This window comes from Eptatretus burgeri, chromosome 16 (genome assembly GCF_056783735.1).
Source record: "Eptatretus burgeri isolate ZD-2024b chromosome 16, Ebu_testis_v1, whole genome shotgun sequence".
In the NCBI taxonomy this organism is placed as follows: Eukaryota; Metazoa; Chordata; class Myxini; order Myxiniformes; family Myxinidae; genus Eptatretus; species Eptatretus burgeri.
In genome coordinates, this window is record NC_140976.1 from 11,181,640 (window position 1) to 11,203,460 (window position 21,821).

At 42.5% G+C, this 21,821-nt stretch overlaps 1 protein-coding gene across 3 annotated transcripts in view; it reads left to right on the plus strand.

The window, feature by feature from the left end:
- The window catches only part of LOC147010513 (AT-rich interactive domain-containing protein 1A-like), a 123,355-nt gene that overhangs the window by 67,477 nt on the left and 34,057 nt on the right, over positions 1–21,821 (plus strand). The gene's annotated exons all lie outside the window — the stretch shown is intronic.

Consider the following 21,821-nt stretch of genomic DNA (forward strand, 5'->3'; position numbering starts at 1 on the left):
CTGTCATCCTTCCGAGGTCGGCAAAATGAGTGCCAGCTTGCTGGTATCCTGTGTCAGAGTGGCGACCTGTCCAGGATTGTGCCCAATTGCCAAGGAGACTGTTTAGGCAGCACCAATGCTCTGCACAGAGTATGGTCCCAACGGATGGATGGTAAAAAATGTATTTTAGACATCATTTTGTTTCCATCTTCACTGTTATTCTATGCCGAAGCATTTTGATGAGACAATATGAACCATAATTAATGCTCCACCGCAGGTCTGCCTACCCTTCGTCTCACCTCTCGCTGCCTTCCCTTCCCCCACCCCTCCTCGCCCACCTCCCTTTTCTCTCTTTCCCCCTCTCTCCCTCCTCCCCCCGCTCAGTATTCCCATCAGCGAAGTGACGGGTGGTATTTGCTAGTACTACATAAAATTCCATCCAACAATCTCTGGAGAGTCCTGTCAAAGTGAAGTTGAAGTTGAAGGTTACCCCCACTTTTAAAAATCCGGTGAAAATATTCCCTGAAAATACAATCGCTGGTAAAAACAAAATGTCGGTCATCAAATGCACATGCGAGCAACTTTCGAAAAACTTTATTAAATACGGTGAAACATCGTTGAAATACAAATGAGATTGCCAAAAAAAAAACAAAAAAAAACATGGTGTGCTTCTGTCCTTGTCCAAACTGCCATGCCTGTGTCCTTCCTTTGGCGGTGAGTGTATGTGAACGTCGTAATCAAGATCATCAATTTTATTTAAAGTACCATGTCCCATGGATCCGGTATCTACAATTTTCCCACCTGTCATCCCTACGCTTAAAAAAAAAAAATAATAATAATAATAATAATAATAAAAAGGGATATTGCAATTGGCTCCAAGTCTGTCTGTCTTTCTCTCTATCCGTCCGTCTGTCCGTCCATCATGCTATCTCCTCCTAAATAATTGTGCAGAAATTCACCAAATTGGCTAGTTATGATCACCACATGACAACAAGGTGCAAGAGCAGTTCCATTTTTGGCCCTGCCCCCTGGGGCAAGGTCAAAAGGTCAAATTCCAAAAAAGGGCAATTACAGGCACATTTTAAATAAAACATTTTTAAAATATGAAACTGTATTTGCAATCAACATTGGGGGATGCATGAAATATTTAAGGTTTTATTGTTGGGGGGGGGGGGGAGTTCATGACCGAGGGGTGGGGACTTCGGATCACAGAGGTCAAAACAGAATTTTGTTTTTGTTTTTTAAACTCTAAATTTGATATTGGGTCATTCATGGTGGAAATTTTTTGTCATCTTTCAACTTTGTTTCAGGTGGGAAGCGTGGGGATTCACAATGGTGTAGCATCGACTTTGTTCTAGTTTTATTTTCATGTTATAGTTCTCTGCTCTTGTGTGTCACCCTGATGGCAAAATATATCACCCAGGGGTGCAATGGAGGATTTTACGTGTGCTGACTTGAGGTAAATTATATTTTTTCCAATGGAAATGCACAAATGAACACGCGTTTTTTTTTTCCATTGATAAGATGAAATGAAACATTTTTTGAAACGGAGTTTACATTTTTTGCAAATGGAAAAACCGCTGGCTCTACGAGGGTTGACGAGTCGAGTAAGATTAAAGGCGTTCAAAAGGATTGCGCATACGGATTGGGGATGACCTGAAATTGTGGCGCTACTGCTTGCTTGCTTGAAGTCCTCGAGGAAATCGTGCAATTTAACAGTCTCCGGAAGGGAGTTCACAAAGAAGAGCAAAAGAGTGGAGCCTTGGTGGTGTTTGTCAGGCTTGTTGGTGCTCAGTTCTGTTTGTACCATCACTGACGACTCGCCAACAAGTGATGAAACATTGTCGCATTGGGGTTCAAGTACATGTGCTATTTGTAAATGTCGGTGGCTGTGGAGGAACTCGGTAAAGTTGAAACGGTAAAGGGCTTACCTTGTGTAGCTTTTCTTGTTTCCCTCATGCAACCTTATTTGAATAGTAATGTCTGAGTTTATATATCTGCAGCAAGCAGGAAGTGTGTGCCTATATATTATATATTATATATATATATATATATATATATATATATATATATATATACATATATATATACACATATACATACATATATACATACATACATACTAGCGGTCTCCCGTTGAAAAATCATTGGGGCTCGATGCTTTGAATAAGGTATTTTCCTGGAGCGTGCTGTTAGTGTAGTAGATAGTAGAAAAATCGTGCAAATTATGATACAAGCATCAAATTTGGCATTTCTGTTCTGCAGGGCTTTCTGATCAAATCTACCAGATTTGCCATTTGAAAATCCAAATTTTGAAAAATTTGAAGAAAAAAAAAAAACTTCATAAAGATTTGAAGTCACAGCTGGCTGAAATTCTTGAAGCGCAAGTGAAGATCCCAGACAGAGAACCAAGGGCAGATGCAGTCATCATTGATGGCTCAGCACTTATCAATGCCCGACCTCCACGCACTTCAAAGATATTTGATGACTGTGCTAAAGAAGACATCATCCCAAAGGTGGAATCCTATGGTGCCAGGTACGAGAGGGTGGACGTAGTGTTTGATGTGTACAAGAAGTCAAGTCTGAAGTCCGAGGCAAGGTCGAAAAGGTGGCAAGGAATCAGAAGAAGGGTGACAGGAACCAGTAAAACCCCAAGTAACTGGAGAAGCTTTCTTCGAGATGACGGCAACAAGACTGAGCTGTTTCACTTCCTTGCGGAAAAGATGTGTGAAGCACAGACGGCAAGCACAGTCATTGTCACAAAAGGAGAAGATGCCATTAGCAACACAAGGAAGTCACTGGATGCTGTGTCTCCATGTTGTCATGAAGAAGCTGACACTCGAATATTTGTACCCGCCAGGGATGCAACGACGGATGGTAGCAAGTCCATTATCATTAAGGCTAATGACACAGACGTACTAGTCATAGCAATATCTGTACTGCCATCCTTACAGGAACTAGGTCTGAAGAACATGTGGATTGCCTTTGGCCAAGGAGCCAAGGTGCGATGGATTCCAGTCCATGAGGTAGTTTCTGCAATAGGGCCTGAGAAAGGGAGAGGGATCCCATACTTCCATGCGTTCACTGGATGTGACGTCGTGTCTGACTTCCGTGGTAAAGGGAAGAAAACTGCATGGCAGACTTGGAACGTCTTTGATGATGTTTCTGAAACATTCACCAATCTCAGCCAGCATCCAACATTGATTCATGATCTTGACTTTTTTTAAGTTTTTTTTTTTTTTTTTTTTTTTCCTTCAAATTTTTCAAAATTTGGATTTTCAATTGGCCAATCAGGCAGATTTGATTAGAATCCCCTGGAGAACAAATGTGCCAAATTTGATGCTTGTATCATCATTTGCACGATTCCTCTCAAAAATTGCTGTTATCTGCCCCACTATGTGGCCCTGGGGAGAGAAAAACACACACACACACACACACACACACACACACACACACACACACACACACTGTTGTCTGTCGTGATTTTAAGCATACAGATCAATGGGACACACCTGCGGAGCAATGGCGATCTCCGCAGCAGATTTCAGTCAATCATCGGCAACGATGACCACGACACGAAAATCGAAATATCGCGTTCCATAACGAGCAGGGCCCCTGGTCCATCGGGATTGGTGGTGGTGGGTGAAAGGCAGTGGGGAGGGAGTTCATTTTGGTTAACCGTGCACTCGTGAAGAGTCTTTGCATATTATATAGGTATAGATAGAAGAATCTCTGCATGAATACCTTAATACAGGTTATCGCGTAATAATGAATCAAACTCTCAGAAGTTGTGCAACTTGTCCAGGAGAAAAAAAATGCTCCCTTGCCGCCCCCTTAAGGAGCGGGTGTTTCCATTAGATTGTCGTGGATCACCGCAGCAGATTTCAGTCGATCACTGACGACGATGCCGACCGTGACATCCATCCATTCTATCCATTGGAACCATACTCTGTGCAGAGTGTTGGTGCTGCCTAAGCAGTCTCCTTGGCTATTGGGCACAATCCTGGACGGGTCGCCACTCTGACACAGGATACCAGCAAGCTGGCACTCATTTTGCCGACCTCGGAAGGATGACAGGCAGAGTCAACTCCACCTAGCCTGGTGTTGGCTCAGTGGTTAGGGTGGCAGCTTGAGATCCTAGGGTCCTGAGTTCAAGCCCTGTCGTCCACTGAATTAATACACCAGGGGGTTGACTCAGCCCGTCATCCTTCCGAGGTCGGCGAAATGAGTACCAGTTCCAGTGTGTGTACTGGTAGAGGGGCACTGCATCAGCGACACAGTCGCACTTCAAGAAATGATAGCTACCCCGTCGGCTAAGCTGCCATACGACCACCAACCCCACCTGGTATTAACTCAACAGCCGAGGGGGATTTAAACTCAGGATTCTAGGATCCCAAGCCCACCACTCCAACCATGAAGCCAACACCAGGCTGATAACCACGACATGAAAATCAAAATATCACGCTCCATAGCAATCGGGAAGGACTTTATTTTAGTAAACCATGCACTTTTTTTAAGTGTTATTTTATAGATGTGTATATTATAAGATTGGGGCAGTTGGGATTATATATTTTTAAAGAAGAAGTGCATCCAACCAAAAAGGTAACTATACTCCACTAAGTTATGCCATAAGTATGCAAGAGCAGACCCAGTCTCAGGCGACGTTTCACCCGCTTCCCAATAATCCAGCCTTGCAGCCTCACACAGCAATAAGCCTTGCAGTAAGCTTTGGTGCACACTTGAGATGCCTCCTCGGAGTCGCAGTATAACAATGTAACGGTGACGTCGTGGTGTTGCTGTATGTTGGAGAGCTGATTAAAATAATCTTTATTCCCAACCGAAAAACTTTGTCATCCTAACGGTGCTGAAGTGTGTATGTATGTAAAAAGCAAAAGCTGTGTTAACTGGCATGTTAACCTATGGGACTTTGCCCCTGCCGGTTAATCAAATATACCGGTTATCTAAATTTTACATGGAATGAATGGTACAAAAGAGCAACTTATTAAACTTTGCCTGTGAAAAAGAATAAATAACATATGTATTACAGTACAGTACAAAGGTCATTAAGCCTGGTGCTGGCTTAGTGGTTAGGGTTGTTGGCTTGGGATCTCAGGGTCCTGAGTTCGAGCCCCGATGGCTGCTGAATTAACACCAGGTGGGGTCGACTCAGCCTGTCGTCCTTCCGAGGTCGGTGAAATCATTACCAGTGAACCGGTAATAGGGGCCGCCATACTCGGAAGCAGTGACGATGCACCGTTGTTCATAGCCAGTTTGAAAGCATGAAATCATGCCACCACAAAAAGTGGAAGTATTTTTTTTGAAAACAAAAAAACTACAACTGCCACTTTTTAACTGCTGGCAGTACATGTGCCTGGGTGCCAAGATGTCTGGCTTTGATCCAACCCTGCTTTGATATAACACAAGATTGACGAATTATGGACCGTGCAACACAAAGTGTTCAATGTATTTATTATGTACGCAGTTAGTCCTTTTTCCTGGGGACATCGGTATCAATTGAATTGGCATTTAAGTCACCTGAATGCGAAGTAATAAATGTTGACACCATGGGTCCACATGGTAAACCGGGACTCCCCCGAGTCGAACAAGGCCCCACATGGCTCTCTGTGATGTGGGATTGATCAATTAAGGACTGAGTACCACGCCGCATTCAATCTATTACGTCCGCAGGTATCCCTTTTTTCCTGAATACATCGTCAGTATCAATTGAAATGGTGTTTAAATAACCTGAACAGGAAGTAATAACTGTTAACCCAATGGGTGCAGAGGTTACTCATCCGAGTCACCCGAAACGGGACTCACCCGAGTCCAATAAGGCCCCACACGTCTCTCAACAACGCGGGATTGACAAGTTTTGGACCTGGTAACGGGCCACGTTCCATCTATTTATTACGTACGCAGGTGACCCTTTTTCCTGGGGCCATCGGTGGTATCGATTGAATTGATACTCCTCTCCTCAAACCCATCCAGGTACAGCCAAGTGAGCCTTATTCAAAAAAAGATAATAATAATAACTTCTCAGATTCAAACAATTCAATAATTCTGGCTGCTAAACTATGTGGCCAATCGGTTTAAATTTAAAACGTACATTTTCCCCATCTCTACTAGATCATAATTCTGAAGTTTCACTTTGATTGATAAAGCGGTTCCAGAGGAACCATTGTGTAATATTTTCTTTCAATCCAATATGGCTGCCAAACCATGTTACCTACGTCAAAAAAGTAGGGAACTTTTTGTTCGTCATGTGTAGGCGGTCACACGTGTAAAGTTTTGGCCTTGATCTGGTAAGCCATTGTTGAGGAGAAGACGAACATAACACTTGGCAAAACCTTCCTCCATGCCCTGCGTAGAGTTGCAGACCCCACATACTCCCATCTGATTATAAAAAAATACTTTGCCTTTTCAATTAACATCGGTCCTGAGATTGGCATTCCCTCCAAACGCTGGAGGGGGAAACCATTCATAAAGAACTTCATCCAGCTCCTCCATCTTTGGCTTGTGTCGAGTGCGGCGCTTATTGGCAGCTTTGCCTGTCTCTGACTTGGTGTAAAATTCCAGGAACTTCTCCCTCTGGCGTTTGATGTTGTAAATGTTTGATGGTCTGACGTCGTACTCGCGCATCAACACATTTCTATTGTCTCCCTTCACTAGTCTCCGACATATGTCAATCTTCTGGTTGATTGTGATATCAATCCTCTTCCTCTTCCCACCAGTACTGCCTGATCAGGTAACATAAACCATGGTGCTTTGGGAAGCGAACTACTACTTGTTTCCTTCAATGTTCACGTGCATGTTCTATCCAAGATTTGAGATCCTGTGATTGGTTGTTGGATGTTGAGAGTCAGATGCGTCATGTTGACATTTACGACATGGATTTGTTCCTGTTTTTTTTGGTATGTTGAACGTTGACTCAGGAAATGTCACCAAAGGGTTTCCAAAAGCAAGGAAGTGAATGCTTGACGTTTTGAGAAGCCAAGAGATTGTCGTGGCACCTTGGATGGATGGATGGATGGAGTAGATTTACTACGGATGGATGTGACTCTTGAACCGTGAGGCTGCGGCAGAATGGCGTCAAGAGAAAAGCCTCGTTTTCACAGCTGATGTCATGGGTGTGTTCAGTCACCAAGTTTCTTGTGGGACGCGCGCCGAGTGGCTGAAGCACTCAGGCAAACACTCCATTTGAAACCATTGATGAGGAATGGCTGGCTTGGCAAACGATAGCAGGCTGCTTGGTAACTGAGCAAACTCCTGGTCCACTGGATCCCGTGTTCTATTTTATTTTTTGTCTTTTTCTTTTGATGGGGGAATTTGAAACATCAGTACTTGCATTGTTTTATATCCCATGTGATCAATTCTCGGAAGCCCCATTTACAATCCCCTACAACCTACATTGTGACGTACAACCACATGCACAACCACATACATAACCACGTACATAACCACGTACACAACCACATTCCCTGTTCCATTGCACGTGCATTCACAATACAAATCACCAATGGACTTCAACACAATGCACAGTACACACATAATCCACACACACATAGCACACGCAACGGATGAGATTTATATATTTAATGGAGTGGATTGTGAGAGAGATTTATATATTTGATGAAGTGGATTGTGAGAGAGATTTATATATTTGATGAAGTGGATTGTGAGAGAGATTTATATATTTGATGAAGTGGATTGTGAGAGAGATTTATATATTTAATGGAGTGGATTGTGAGAGAGATTTATATATTTGATGAAGTGGATTGTGAGAGAGATTTATATATTTAATGGAGTGGATTGTGAGAGAGATTTATATATTTGATGAAGTGGATTGTGAGAGAGATTTATGTATTTGATGAAGTGGATTGTGAGAGAGATTTATATATTTGATGAAGTGGATTGTGAGAGAGATTTATATATTTGATGAAGTGGATTGTGAGAGAGATTTATATATTTGATGAAGTGGATTTGAGAGAGATTTATATATTTTATGAAGTGCATTGTGAGAGAGATTTATATATTTGATTAAGTGGATTATGAGAGAGATTTATATATTTGATGAAGTGGATTGTGAGAGAGATTTATATATTTGATGAAGTGGATTGTGAGAGATTTATGTATTTGATGAAGTGGATTGTGAGAGAGATTTATATATTTGATGAAGTGGATTGTGAGAGAGATTTATATATTTGATGAAGTGGATTTGAGAGAGATTTATATATTTTATGAAGTGCATTGTGAGAGAGATTTATATATTTGATGAAGTGGATTGTGAGAGAGATTTATATATTTGATGAAGTGGATTGTGAGAGAGATTTATGTATTTGATGAAGTGGATTGTGAGAGAGATTTATATATTTGATGAAGTGGATTGTCAGAGAGATTTATATATTTGATGAAGTGGATTGTGAGAGAGATTTATGTATTTGATGAAGTGGATTGTGAGAGAGATTTATATATTTGATGAAGTGGATTGTGAGAGAGATTTATATATTTGATGAAGTGGATTGTGAGAGAGATTTATATATTTGATGAAGTGGATTGTGAGAGAGATTTATGTATTTGATGAAGTGGATTGTGAGAGAGATTTATGTATTTGATGAAGTGAATTGTGAGAGAGATTTATATATTTGATGAAGTGGATTGTGAGAGAGTTTTATGTATTTGATGAAGTGGATTGTGAGAGAGATTTATATATTTGATGAAGTGGATTGTGAGAGAGATTTATATATTTGATGAAGTGGATTGTGAGAGAGATTTATATATTTGATGAAGTGGATTGTGAGAGAGATTTATGTATTTGATGAAGTGGATTGTGAGAGAGATTTATATATTTGATGAAGTGGATTGTGAGAGAGATTTATATATTTGATGAAGTGGATTGTGAGAGAGATTTATATATTTAATGAAGTGGATTGTGAGAGAGATTTATATATTTGATGAAGTGGATTATGAGAGAGATTTATATATTTGATGTAGTGGATTGTGAGAGAGATTTATATATTTGATGAAGTGGATTGTGAGAGAGATTTATGTATTTGATGAAGTGGATTGTGAGAGAGATTTATATATTTAATGAAGTGGATTGTGAGAGAGATTTATATATTTGATGAAGTGGATTGTGAGAGAGATTTATATATTTGATGAAGTGGATTGTGAGAGAGATTTATGTATTTGATGAAGTGGATTGTGAGAGATATTTATGTATTTGATGAAGTGGATTGTGAGAGAGATTTATATATTTGATGAAGTGGATTGTCAGAGAGATTTATATATTTGATGAAGTGGATTGTCAGAGAGATTTATGTATTTGATGAAGTGGATTGTGAGAGAGATTTATATATTTGATGAAGTCGATTGTGAGAGAGATTTATATATTTGATGAAGTGGATTGTGAGAGAGATTTATATATTTGATGAAGTGGATTGTGAGAGAGATTTATATATTTGATGAAATGGATTGTGAGAGAGATTTATATATTTGATGAAGTGGATTATGAGAGAGATTTATGTATTTGATGAAGTGGATTGTGAGAGAGATTTATATATTTGATGAAGTGGATTGTCAGAGAGATTTATATATTTGATGAAGTGGATTGTCAGAGAGATTTATGTATTTGATGAAGTGGATTGTGAGAGAGATTTATGTATTTGATGAAGTGGATTGTGAGAGAGATTTATATATTTGATGAAGTGGATTGTGAGAGAGATTTATATATTTGATGAAGTGGATTGTCAGAGAGATTTATATATTTGATGAAATGGATTGTGAGAGAGATTTATGTATTTGATGAAGTGGATTGTGAGAGAGATTTATATATTTGATGAAGTGGATTGTGAGAGAGATTTATATATTTGATGAAGTGGATTGTGAGAGAGATTTATATATTTGATGAAGTGGATTGTGAGAGAGATTTATATATTTGATGAAGTGGATTGTGAGAGAGATTTATATATTTGATGAAGTGGATTGTGAGAGAGATTTATGTATTTGATGAAGTGGATTGTGAGAGAGATTTATATATTTGATGAAGTGGATTGTGAGAGAGATTTATATATTTGATGAAGTGGATTGTGAGAGAGATTTATATATTTAATGAAGTGGATTGTGAGAGAGATTTATATATTTAATGAAGTGGATTGTGAGAGAGATTTATATATTTGATGAAGTGGATTATGAGAGAGATTTATATATTTGATGAAGTGGATTGTGAGAGAGATTTATATATTTGATGAAGTGGATTGTGAGAGAGATTTATGTATTTGATGAAGTGGATTGTGAGAGAGATTTATATATTTGATGAAGTGGATTGTGAGAGAGATTTATATATTTGATGAAGTGGATTGTGAGAGAGATTTATATATTTGATGAAGTGGATTGTGAGAGAGATTTATGTATTTGATGAAGTGGATTGTGAGAGATATTTATGTATTTGATGAAGTGGATTGTGAGAGAGATTTATATATTTGATGAAGTGGATTGTCAGAGAGATTTATATATTTGATGAAGTGGATTGTCAGAGAGATTTATGTATTTGATGAAGTGGATTGTGAGAGAGATTTATATATTTGATGAAGTGGATTGTGAGAGAGATTTATATATTTGATGAAGTGGATTGTGAGAGAGATTTATGTATTTGATGAAGTGGATTGTGAGAGAGATTTATATATTTGATGAAGTGGATTGTCAGAGAGATTTATATATTTGATGAAGTGGATTGTCAGAGAGATTTATGTATTTGATGAAGTGGATTGTGAGAGAGATTTATGTATTTGATGAAGTGGATTGTGAGAGAGATTTATATATTTGATGAAGTGGATTGTGAGAGAGATTTATATATTTGATGAAGTGGATTGTCAGAGAGATTTATATATTTGATGAAATGGATTGTGAGAGAGATTTATGTATTTGATGAAGTGGATTGTGAGAGAGATTTATATATTTGATGAAGTGGATTGTGAGAGAGATTTCTATATTTGATGAAGTGGATTGTCAGAGAGATTTATATATTTGATGAAGTGGATTGTCAGAGAGATTTATATATTTGATGAAGTGGATTGTGAGAGAGATTTATATATTTGATGAAGTGGATTGTCTCCTCGACTTAACCTAGGCGGTCCCTTTGGTTGGGTGCCTAGAATGTTCTTTCCCTCAGAGAGAATGATCACCTGTCTCTGTTTACATCGATATTGCAGCACTCTCTGAGGTTCAGAGAGTGGATTGCGGCGAGATCATGGCGGGTGGTTACACCTACTATTGGTCTGGTCGCTCTGATGGTTATCATGCCCAAGGAGTTGCTGTAGCTGTATCCCATTAGTTGAATCCAATGATAATTGAGGTAACACCGGTCCACGAGCGTATTATAATGAGATTTAGGATTCGTCACTCCTTGGGTGTCATTTCCCTGGTCTCTGTCTATGCTCCGTCTGAGGCGAGTGATCTCACTGTGAAGGATGCATTCTATGCCACGCTCGAGTCTGTGGTTGATCAGTGCTCCAGGTGAGATACTCTTCTCATCTTGGGGGATGTCAATGTATCGACTGGAACTGATAGGGATGGATATGACGTGTGTTGGTCCCCATGGGTCTGTGAACCAGTGTAGCACCAAGTTCCTCGTCTTTGCAAGAGGTTGTGGATTGAGGGTGGCTGGTTCATGGTTTCAGCATCCACAGGCTCATCGCTCGATTTCCTGTTCCACGCTGGTGATGTGGCAAAGCAGATTGACAATGTGCTTGTTGATCATCGCTGGAGGATGCTCCAGAACTGCAGGGTCTGCCAGAGTGCTTCGTTCCTCAATATAGACCACAGGTTTGTTGTTGCAGCTCAAGTCCAGGAGAGTCGTGCCATCCCAGCTTCGTCTGGATGTTGGTATGCTCAACAGTGAGAGGGTAGCTGAAGAGGTTGTGAACAGGCTGAGTGGACATTTGGGGGGGTCTGGGTGTTTCAGGGGATCCTGAAGAGTTGTGGGTTGCCTTCAAGACTACCTTCCTTGATCTTGCCAGTGGTTGTCTTGGAACCCACCCTCAGGTGGAGAAGAACTTTGTCTCGCAAGGGACGCTGGACACCATTGACCAGAGTCGCAGGGCCAGGCTTGATGACAGAGCTGAGCTGTTCAGGGAGGTGAGGCGTAAAACTGTATGTTCGTTGAGGGTGGACAAGGCGGCCTATGTGCAATTAATCCGAGAGGAATCTGTAGAGCACCACCTGTGGTCAAGTGATTCCCGTCCTGCTTACAGAGGAATTTGTGCATGATGATCAATCCCTTTAAACTAGTTCATGTGGTAATTGATGGCTACCTTGACATATCCATAGAAATGCCGAAATTGCAATGACATCTCGTAGCACAAGCCCAACATCTGGAACCACATCCCAGAACATCATTCCAGGCTCTCTGATCAAAATCCTGGTATAACTTCCTGCTTCACTCATCTGGTAAGACAGAAGTTATGAAGTTTCTTGTGAGTGAATGGTGGACACGTGAATTCCTGGGAAAACTGGAAGAACAAGTTTTCTTCTTAAAATGCGGTGCTGAATGTTGGAGACGCCACTCGTCTGCAGTAGAATCTGCTCGAGAGTCATAATCTCCACATGAAGAAGCGGATGCCAGAGTGAGTCTTCATGCAAAGCTTGCATCCCAGCCACAGAGACGAGTCATTATCCATGCAAATTATACAGATGTGTTCATTCTATTACTGGGCCATGATATCAGCATGAAAGGGGAATTAATTATGTGGGTTGGGGGAAGGATCATAAAACCACATCATCCATCCCAGGGAATGGCAATCCCTCAAAGGAGCCACGTCGGAGACTTATCCACATTTTGGATACATTCGAGACGCGGTCATTAATAAGATGAAGAACACTCGCTGCAAAGAGATGAATATCCAAGACTTGCTGAAGTTCCTCATTGACTTCATGCAGTTTACTGCGTATTTACATCTGGCATCCTCTTCCCATCCATACATGTCACACATCCATTCCTTGTCATCTGGCACATCCCCAGCTGTTTCCAAGTTCCATCAAAGCTTTGACATACTTTGAAGTTACCTGCTTCAGAGGTTTCAATTTCCCTTTGACACAAAAAGAAGAGACCGACACGTACCAGCTTCACTTCGCAACAGATGGCAAGGTCGAACCTGAAGCCTTGCTGCCATGCCATGCCGGTCATCAATAAAACTGCACGTACAGCGAGCCAATTACCTGGCTGCTACCCAGAGAAGAACTTGACCTCATTGACCTGAAATAGCAAGCAAGACCTGAAATACCTCCCCGTCATTGGCAAGGACAGCATGTCAAAGGTAGTGAAATATTCACCAAATGGCCTGATTGTAGCTCCGCTCCTGATGATATTCTTGAACTTCTTTCATGTGACTGTAAGGAAAAAATTCTCAATGGAAATCTGCTGCTGCCTCGAGGCAGGGCTAAAGTGTACGGGATGAGCTCTCTCAGGAAGATATCCACAGATAGAATGTGGATTGCAGAATGTGATCACATGTTCTCTGAGGAAGAAGACGTCCGCAGCAAGGATATCGATGATCAATACAAAGACGATGTGGATATTAAACAGTTGAATTGGACACAAATCTATGAACTCAGATACTGCACATTGTCATCCCAAAGTCATGTAATTTGCTGTAAACCCATTGCTGACTGTAAATACAACTACATGTATATATTATTGTTGGAACTTTTGAAACAACTGAAGCTGTGTTCAGAATCATCTTGAATATCCTGCAAATGTCATATTGGAGCGACTGTACAAAACCAAGGGAACAATTGAAAGGCCGTAAAATGGTTTGACGATTCTTATTTTGTTTGATTCCGGCAGGATGGTCGGGAGGTACACACCCTCTCCTCGAAACTGTCTGTCCAGGGTCCGAATCCCGACTCTGCTAGAAAGTCATCCCGGTGTTTCGCAGGCAGGGTGATTCATCATTGTGTGTGCCATCCCTCGGATGGACGTTAAATGATCGTGCCGTCTTCCGGCATTAGTTGGTGGAAGTTAAACACCAAAACGGTGTCCTTCGTGAAGAGTAGGTGAGCTGTTGCCAGCACCACGGCTACTGCTGGGAAGACAATGTCAAACCACCTCGTATAAACTTTGTTTCGGAAGCGGCTTTGGTGTCACCGACGCTTTGTGGAGATGGAGAGAGATAGAAATATATATATATATATATATATATATATATATATATATATATATATATATATATATATATATATATATATATATATATATATATATATATATATATATATATCGTTTGGTTACGTCCTTCATCGATTTCAATTTCACATAATGTATGACCTGGTAACTATGGGTCTAGTACTGCTGGGGTGTGGGTTCGATAGGGGGGCATTTTTGGGAAGATGGAGGTGTGGTCTCACCCATTTTGGCTTTTGGTCTGGAAGCCTTAAATGCCAGGCTGGCAATGCCCAAAAATCCTTACAAACCGTGAAATGTATGTCGAAGTAGGGTGGATGTTTGCAGGCAACCTGGATTGGTCAGAACCCTTGCAGGGTGATGGCCAGGCCTGCAACAACTACCGAGGGGTGACGCTGCTCTCAATGCCGGGCAAGGTCTTTGTTCGGATAATTATTGATCGGGTTCGCCACCATCTGCTTGAGCACCAGCGCCCAGAGCAGTCGGGCTTTACACCAAAGAGGTCAACGATTGACCGTATCCTTGCTCTTTGGTTCCTCACCGAACGCAGACGAGAGTTTCGGCAGGGGCTGCTTGCAGCCTATGTTGATCGATGTAAAGCGTTTGATTGAGTGAATCGGGATGCCCTCTGGAGGATTCTTGGTCTTCGTGGGGTGCCACCAAAACTGATCAGTCTGAAGTCTGAACTATATTCTGGAACTGAGAGTACGATGAGATGTGGTGATACCATGTCTGACTTATTTCCAGCTGTTACTGGAGTTCATCAGAGGTGTGTATTGGATCCCACATTTTCAGTGCTTGTGTGGACTGGATTCTGGGGAGGATGTCAGAGAGATCAAGCTGCGGTGCATCATTTGGAAATGTCAAGATCTCTGACCTTGATTTTGCAGATGATGCAGTCATCTTGGCGGAGACTCGGGATATCCTTTTGGGGGTCTTCGAGGTGCTGAATGAGGAATCGGAGCCACTGGGATTATGGGTTTCCTGGGTCAAAACTAAGATCCAGGCTTTCAATGACATCTTGGATGCTGCTGTCTTGTCTGTACCTGTTTGTGGTGAGGATGTTGAGGTTGTGGAGAGATTCACTTACCTTGGCAGTGACATTCATGTCTCTGCTGGCTGTGAGCCAGAGGTCAATAGACGTCTGGGTCAGGCCAGGGGAGTCATAGATTCACTGGATCATGGGGTGTGGCGCTGCCGGTACTTGTGCGGGAGGACGAAAGTCCGAGTCTTCAGGTCCTTGGTGCTTCCAGTCTTGCTACGGATGTGAGACTTGGACTTTGACCAGGGGTCTGTTATGGAAACTTGATTCCTTTGGTACCAGGTCTCTTCGGAGCATCCTTGGCAATGCTGGTCGCACTTTGTGTCCAACGAGCGGTTGCTGAGAGAGACTCAAATGAGGTTTGTTACCTGCATAGTCCGTGAGCATCAGCTGCGGCTGTATGGACATGTGGCTGGCTTTCCTGATGCTGATCCTGCTCACCAGATTCTCTCAGTCAGGGTGTCTCTTGAGTGGAGGAGGCCAATGGACCGACCACGTGCCTCGTGGCTGCAGCAAGTTGAGCAGCATGTCAAGGAGACGGGGAAGGGCCAGGCATCTGTCTGGGGGATTGTCTGGGCCCCTGGAGTACTGGCGGAAAGTGGACGCAGTGACGTGCTGTTCCGGTGCATGCTCCCATACCTGACCTGATCTGACCTTGCAGCGAATAGTGGTATGGCACAAGGTTTCGTGATCATCATTGCAGTGAAAACAAAAATGTAAATGTCAAAATTCCACTGGGAGCATTCACCGATAGGAAGTCTTCAGAGGAAGATCCCGTTTTGAAGAGTGTTTCGGTGTTTAACTTCCTTCGGGGGGGGGGGGGGGGGAGTGGCCACGCTGCAAAAAAGTAACGTCTTCCTTTCGGGAGTTTCTCACTTTGACCTATTCCTGAAACTTCCGCTTTTCACCTTACTTTTTCCCATTATTGTTATTTGGGGAGGGAGGGAGAGGTAAGAGCCATTTTCTTTGGAAACGAGTCATGTTCAAATGAAGTTGTGGAAACTTGGTTATCAGGCAGGTGTTTTTCTGATGACCAGTTGGAGTCCGCTTTTAAACCAGAGCCACGCCAACTCCTCTTCAGCAGCCGACGACCACCCCTTCAAAACTTGCATTCTGTCTCTACTTGCCAGGCCAAGATTTTTTACAAAGGTACAAGATAGGCTGACTGACCGACTAATCCCCTTCCTCCAATTTCCACATTAAAGAAGTCAATAGCATATCCTCCTCTGCATCTTTGTTATCAGACACCAGTTCTTTTGACTTCGCCAGATTCCGACATCCGAGACTCAAATGAAAAGAGAGAAGTCTTTTCTTTCAAGCTTCTGGGTCTCACTATCTGCCATGATCTTTCCTGGGAAAGTCACATTTCCAACCTTGCCTCAAAAGCCAGTCGCCGACTGGGAATCCTCCGTCGTGCAAAGTCCTTCCTCGGCCCTCTTGAGCTCCTGACCACTTACAAAGCTTTTGTCCGTAGCCTGATGGAGTACTGCTTTCCCCTCTGGGCTGGTGCTCCTGCCTCCCACCTTTCTCGGCTTCACGCTGTCGAAACCAGGGCATTTAAGATCATCGGCATCTCCCGCAATGAAGCTGAGTCTTTGGGCCTCTCACTCAATCACCGCAGGTTGGTCGGTGGTCTTTCTGTCTTCTACCGACTCCTCTCCAGCCTTGCCCCCCCTGCTCTCTCTGCGATTTGTCCCCACCACATTTCCACAGGGCGCTCAAGGTCCGCCAACAACCCCCTTCTGGTAAAACTACCAAAATCACGATTCACTGCTCATCTTCACTCTTTCATTCCCCTTTTTTCCCGCCTTTGGAATAAACTTCCTCACTCTATTCTTTCCCATTCTTCCCTCCAGGCTTTCAAAACAGCTGTTCACCATCACCTCTTATCATCCCCCATCCAAATCCTCGATCTTTTCTACCCCCGATAATCCACCCAAGCCCACTTCCTTCAATTCTCCTGCTTTCCTTCCTGAAAGTCCCTGTAATGTCCATCTTCTCTTCGCCATGTTCCCCGTCCCATCCCCATCCCTCTCCCTTCCACAGTTCACCTAATGTGTCTGTTCCCCAATGTTTTGTCCCTTCCACTCCCGCCCCTCTTGTCTCATGCCTCCTTGCTGTGAGTTGTGTGTTAGCTCTCATACGAGCCTCGACCAAGGTATACAAAAAAAAAAAATGGTACCATGATGCGCCTCAATAATCTCAATTATTAACATAATCATGACGTTAACTCAATAATCATGATGCGCCTGCTCGACTCTGATGGAAGGACAATATCTGGTCTATGACGTTTCTCAGCGATAATCCCAGATAATTTATTCCTGCTGGTAGATCAGCACACACATTTTCCAGTCATTCGCATCACGGAACACTGTACCACGAGGTAGATCTTTCAGGTTGCTTCTACTTTCCATTGTTTAATTTTTTTTCGAAAAACCTGCTTTAACAAAATTTCAGTAGTTCACATTTTCCTTGGCTGGGATAGGTGTGTCATTGTGGGTGCATTTCACTGCATCTATGGTTCTTGCGATGCATTTGAGTACCTGATTATGCCTCCAGATTATAATGACCTTTTGCTCGGGCAAACATACATGCAGACAGCATATCGGTATGCTCCAACGTTTCATAGCTCCCACAATGTAGTAAATGCTGGTATGGCACAAGGGTTCATGGTCACCATTGCGGTGAAGAGGTACTGTTTGGCATTTAAAAGGATGATGTAAGCTTGTATGCTCAACTCCCTGGAGGAGTCAACTCCATGCTGATGAAGACCAGTGAGCCAGCAATGCATCCATGGATCAGGTACCTTCTGAAGGTGTGGGCTGGCATTGTAAAAAAAAAAAATAATAATAATAATAAAAAAAAGGTTGACTGGCTTGTACTGTGGATAGCAGGGTATCCACTAACACACTCCTTTCTTGCAGTGGGTGGTTCTGTATTTTTTCACAGACTAAAACTAAAAGCCTTAAGTAGCCATTTCAAATGTAATATATATGATTGCATGTGCAGCGGAAGGAGTCGTAACCCTGACATTGAGTTTGACTTTGGACCTGGCCATTTCGCCTTTGATATGGTACTCCTGAAACAGTAGTCAATGGATGCCTTGAACCACAGACAACATTTTAGGGCCATCTCTTTAGCCTTTGTTACTGTCTGGCATTGAGCCTTGATTTCTAGGTTGTCTTCATTTAATATTCAGGGCTCCCTGCTCAAGTGCTCTGATTTCCTCGATGAGTAGAAACTGCAGTTCGCCTTTGATGGTGTCCTTTCCCTTCATGCTGGAGTTCCACAAGGCAAGGTCTCAGGGCGTAGATTATTCTTTGATGATCTCGATGAATGATGTCTGATTCCCTTGAAAACAAACTTTACCAGTTTGCTAGACTCCACCCTGTGCAGAACAATACATCACTCTTGTGAAAGGCTGGCTGCTGCTAAATCCCTTTCGTCAGACCTGGACAAGATAATCCGCCTGTCAGCTTCTTGGAACATGACATTGAAAGCAGGCTAGTCGCACGCTGCCGTGCCGTCTTTCTCTAAGCATCGGCAATTAAACTATCCAATCGATTTCTCTGCACAGCCACTGGAAGGAGTGTGAAAAGCAACAACAAACTAGAATAGCACTTGGTAGAGCGCAGACCTCAGCCAGGATGAACAATACGTTTTGGTATCCCATTGATGGGCCGGATGCTCATCCGGACCTGAACCAAAATCTAATCGGCTTGTTCTTGTCACCTCCCCAACTTGTCCACCGAGTTTTGTCATGACCTGTCCATAACCTTATAGACGTCGTGCTGTGTATCATTTTTGCCCCGTCTCTCAACGGTGAATAATCACTTAAACAAGCTCAAATGAGCTAAGATCCTCGTCCTCTTAATGATGACGTCATAAAAACGAATATGACGTCATTGTGATGTATCAGGTTTGCGATAAATTATCTGTGCTAATGCCCGGCTTGATTCCCGCAAAGAAAATTCTAACAGCTTGCCGAGTTTCGGAGATAATGGTATCGGCGATTTCCATTAGCGGTGATATTATGACGTCAACTTTTTTTTTCTCGGAAGAATTTCCAAAATCGGAGATGGTTACTGCCTGCACGTGGGCTTTCTGCATATACATGGCAAGTTTCACGAAGATCCGATGAAAACTCTGGGTTGTGAAACAAAAAATGTCAAAAAATAGGAATGACGTCATAAAAATTGATATGACGTCGTAGTGATGTATCGTATATGTGGTAATTCATCTCTGCTAATGCCCTGTTCGATTCCCGCAAACAGAATTCAAAAAGCTTGCCTAGTTTCGGAGATAATTTTTTTAGGCGATTTCCATTAGTGGCGATATTATGACGTCAACTTTTTTTTCTCGGAAGAATTTCCAAAATCGGAGATGGTTACCGCCTGCCCGTGGGCTTTCTGCATATACATGGCAAGTTTCACGAAGATCCGATGAAAACTCTGGGTTGTGAAACAAAAAAATGTCAAAAAATAGGAATGACGTCATAAAAATTGATATGACGTCGTAGTGATGTATCGTATGTGTGGTAATTCATCTCTGCTAATGCCCTGTTCGATTCCCGCAAACAAAATTCAAAAAGCTTGCCTCGTTTCGGAGATAATTTTTTTAGGCGATTTCCATTAGCGGAGATATTTTGACGTCATAACTTCTTTTTCTCGGTGGAATTTTCAAAATCGGAGACCGTTACCGTCTGCGCAGGGTATTTTTACATATATTTGCCAAGTTTCAGGAAGTTTCGATGAAAACTGAAGGCTGTGAAACAAAAAAGTCCACAAGAAAAACAACGTAAGACTTTGAGATCCTCCATGAGGATCTAAAAATTAATAATTCACGTATCCGGATCTTCACCGAAATCGAACTGATTAGTCCTTGTCACACGCCCAATCTGTCCACCAAGTTTCATCCGAATCAGTCCATAATTTTTTGAGATATCACGTTCACAGACAAACAACCAAACAAACAAACTGGTGAAAACATAACGTCCGTGCACGTTTGGTGGTGGAGGTAACAACTGAAAGGAGTTTGAAACCCCTTGGTCTCACTATCTAGCATACCCTTTCATGGAACGATCATATCACCTGACCAACGCGGGTTGCCTGCCGGTCACCATCTGGGTATTCTCCACAGAGCTAAGAAATTCCTGTGCCACACCAAGCTCATCATGGTATACAAAGCTTTCAGTTTGGGGCTCCTCAGAGTATTGTTCTGCAATCTAGGCTGATGCTCCTGCTTCCCCCTTGCTTCTCTTGACGCAGTCAAAAACAAAACCTTGCACACCAGTGGCATCTCGAGGCAGGAAGCAGATTCCCTTGGTCTGTCACTCTCCCACCAGCTTCAAGTTGGTGGGCTCTCTATTTTACACAAGCTTACATCTGATCTTGCTCCTCCTGCCCTCTCATGCCTCAACCCTCCCCAAACCACCACAGGTCGCACACATGCCTCGAGAAACCCTCATCTGGTTATCCTTCCAAATTCCAGACTGGTTGCCCACTTGCATTGATTCGTCCCCATATTCTCCCAACTGTGGAATCATCGCCCTGTGTCCTCACTTCAGTTTTCTAAAATGCACTGCCAATCACAACCTTGTACGCTCAACCTTGCACATCCACGATCTCTCGTATATATGCTGCTTCTCTCCCATTCTGTTTCTCTCTCTTGGTCATTGTTACTGGTTTTTTTGTGTTCTTTCTCCTTTCCTCCTTGTGCATGCCCATCCCATCCACAACCTCCCCACATACCCTCTGATAGTTTGTGAACGAGCTGTGCTTTCTCATTCCCCATGAACCTATACCTTTGTGTAACCCCCCCCCCCACCCCCTTTGTGCCAACTCAATGAAAGGGGGTTCTATGATAGGAGACACAGGAGAGGACCCCACTTCTGAGAGAGAGACATAAAGCCTGATTGGAGTTTCCAAAAATACACCTGAACAAGCCAAAATCCTTCTGGGAGAATGTCCTGTGGACAGATCAGACCAAGTTAAAGCTTTTTGGTGAAGCACATCATCTCTTTTTACAGAAAACAAAATTAATCCTTCAAATAAAAGAACACCTTCCCAACAGTTAAACATGGAGGAGGTTTAGTAATGTTTTGGGGTTGCCGTGCCGCCTCTGGCACTGGGTACCTTGACCGTGTGCATGTCATCATGAAAGCAGGAGATTACCAAGGAGGCATTTTGGAGTGCAATGTTCGACCCAGTGTCAGAAAGCTGGGTCTCTGTCAAAGGTCATGGGTCTTGCAGCAGGACGATGACCCCAAACGCACTTCATAAAGCACCCAGGAACGGTTCAAGACAAAACGCTGGACTGTTCTGAAGTGGCGAGGAATGAGTCCAGATCTAAATCCCATTGAACACCTGTGGAGAGATCTGAAAACAGCAGTTGGGAGAAGGCACACTTCAAATCTGGGAGAACTGGAGCAGTTTGCGCAAGAAGAGCGGGACAAACTGCCAGTAGAGAGGTGTCGGAAGCTCATTCATGGATATCGGAAGCGCTTGACTGCAGTTGTTTTGTCCAAATGCCGTGCCTCCAAATATTAAATCCAGGGTGTCAATAATTTTGTCAATGCCATTTCTTTTTATTTTCTCATTTAAAAGGATATATTAAGTTCTGAAT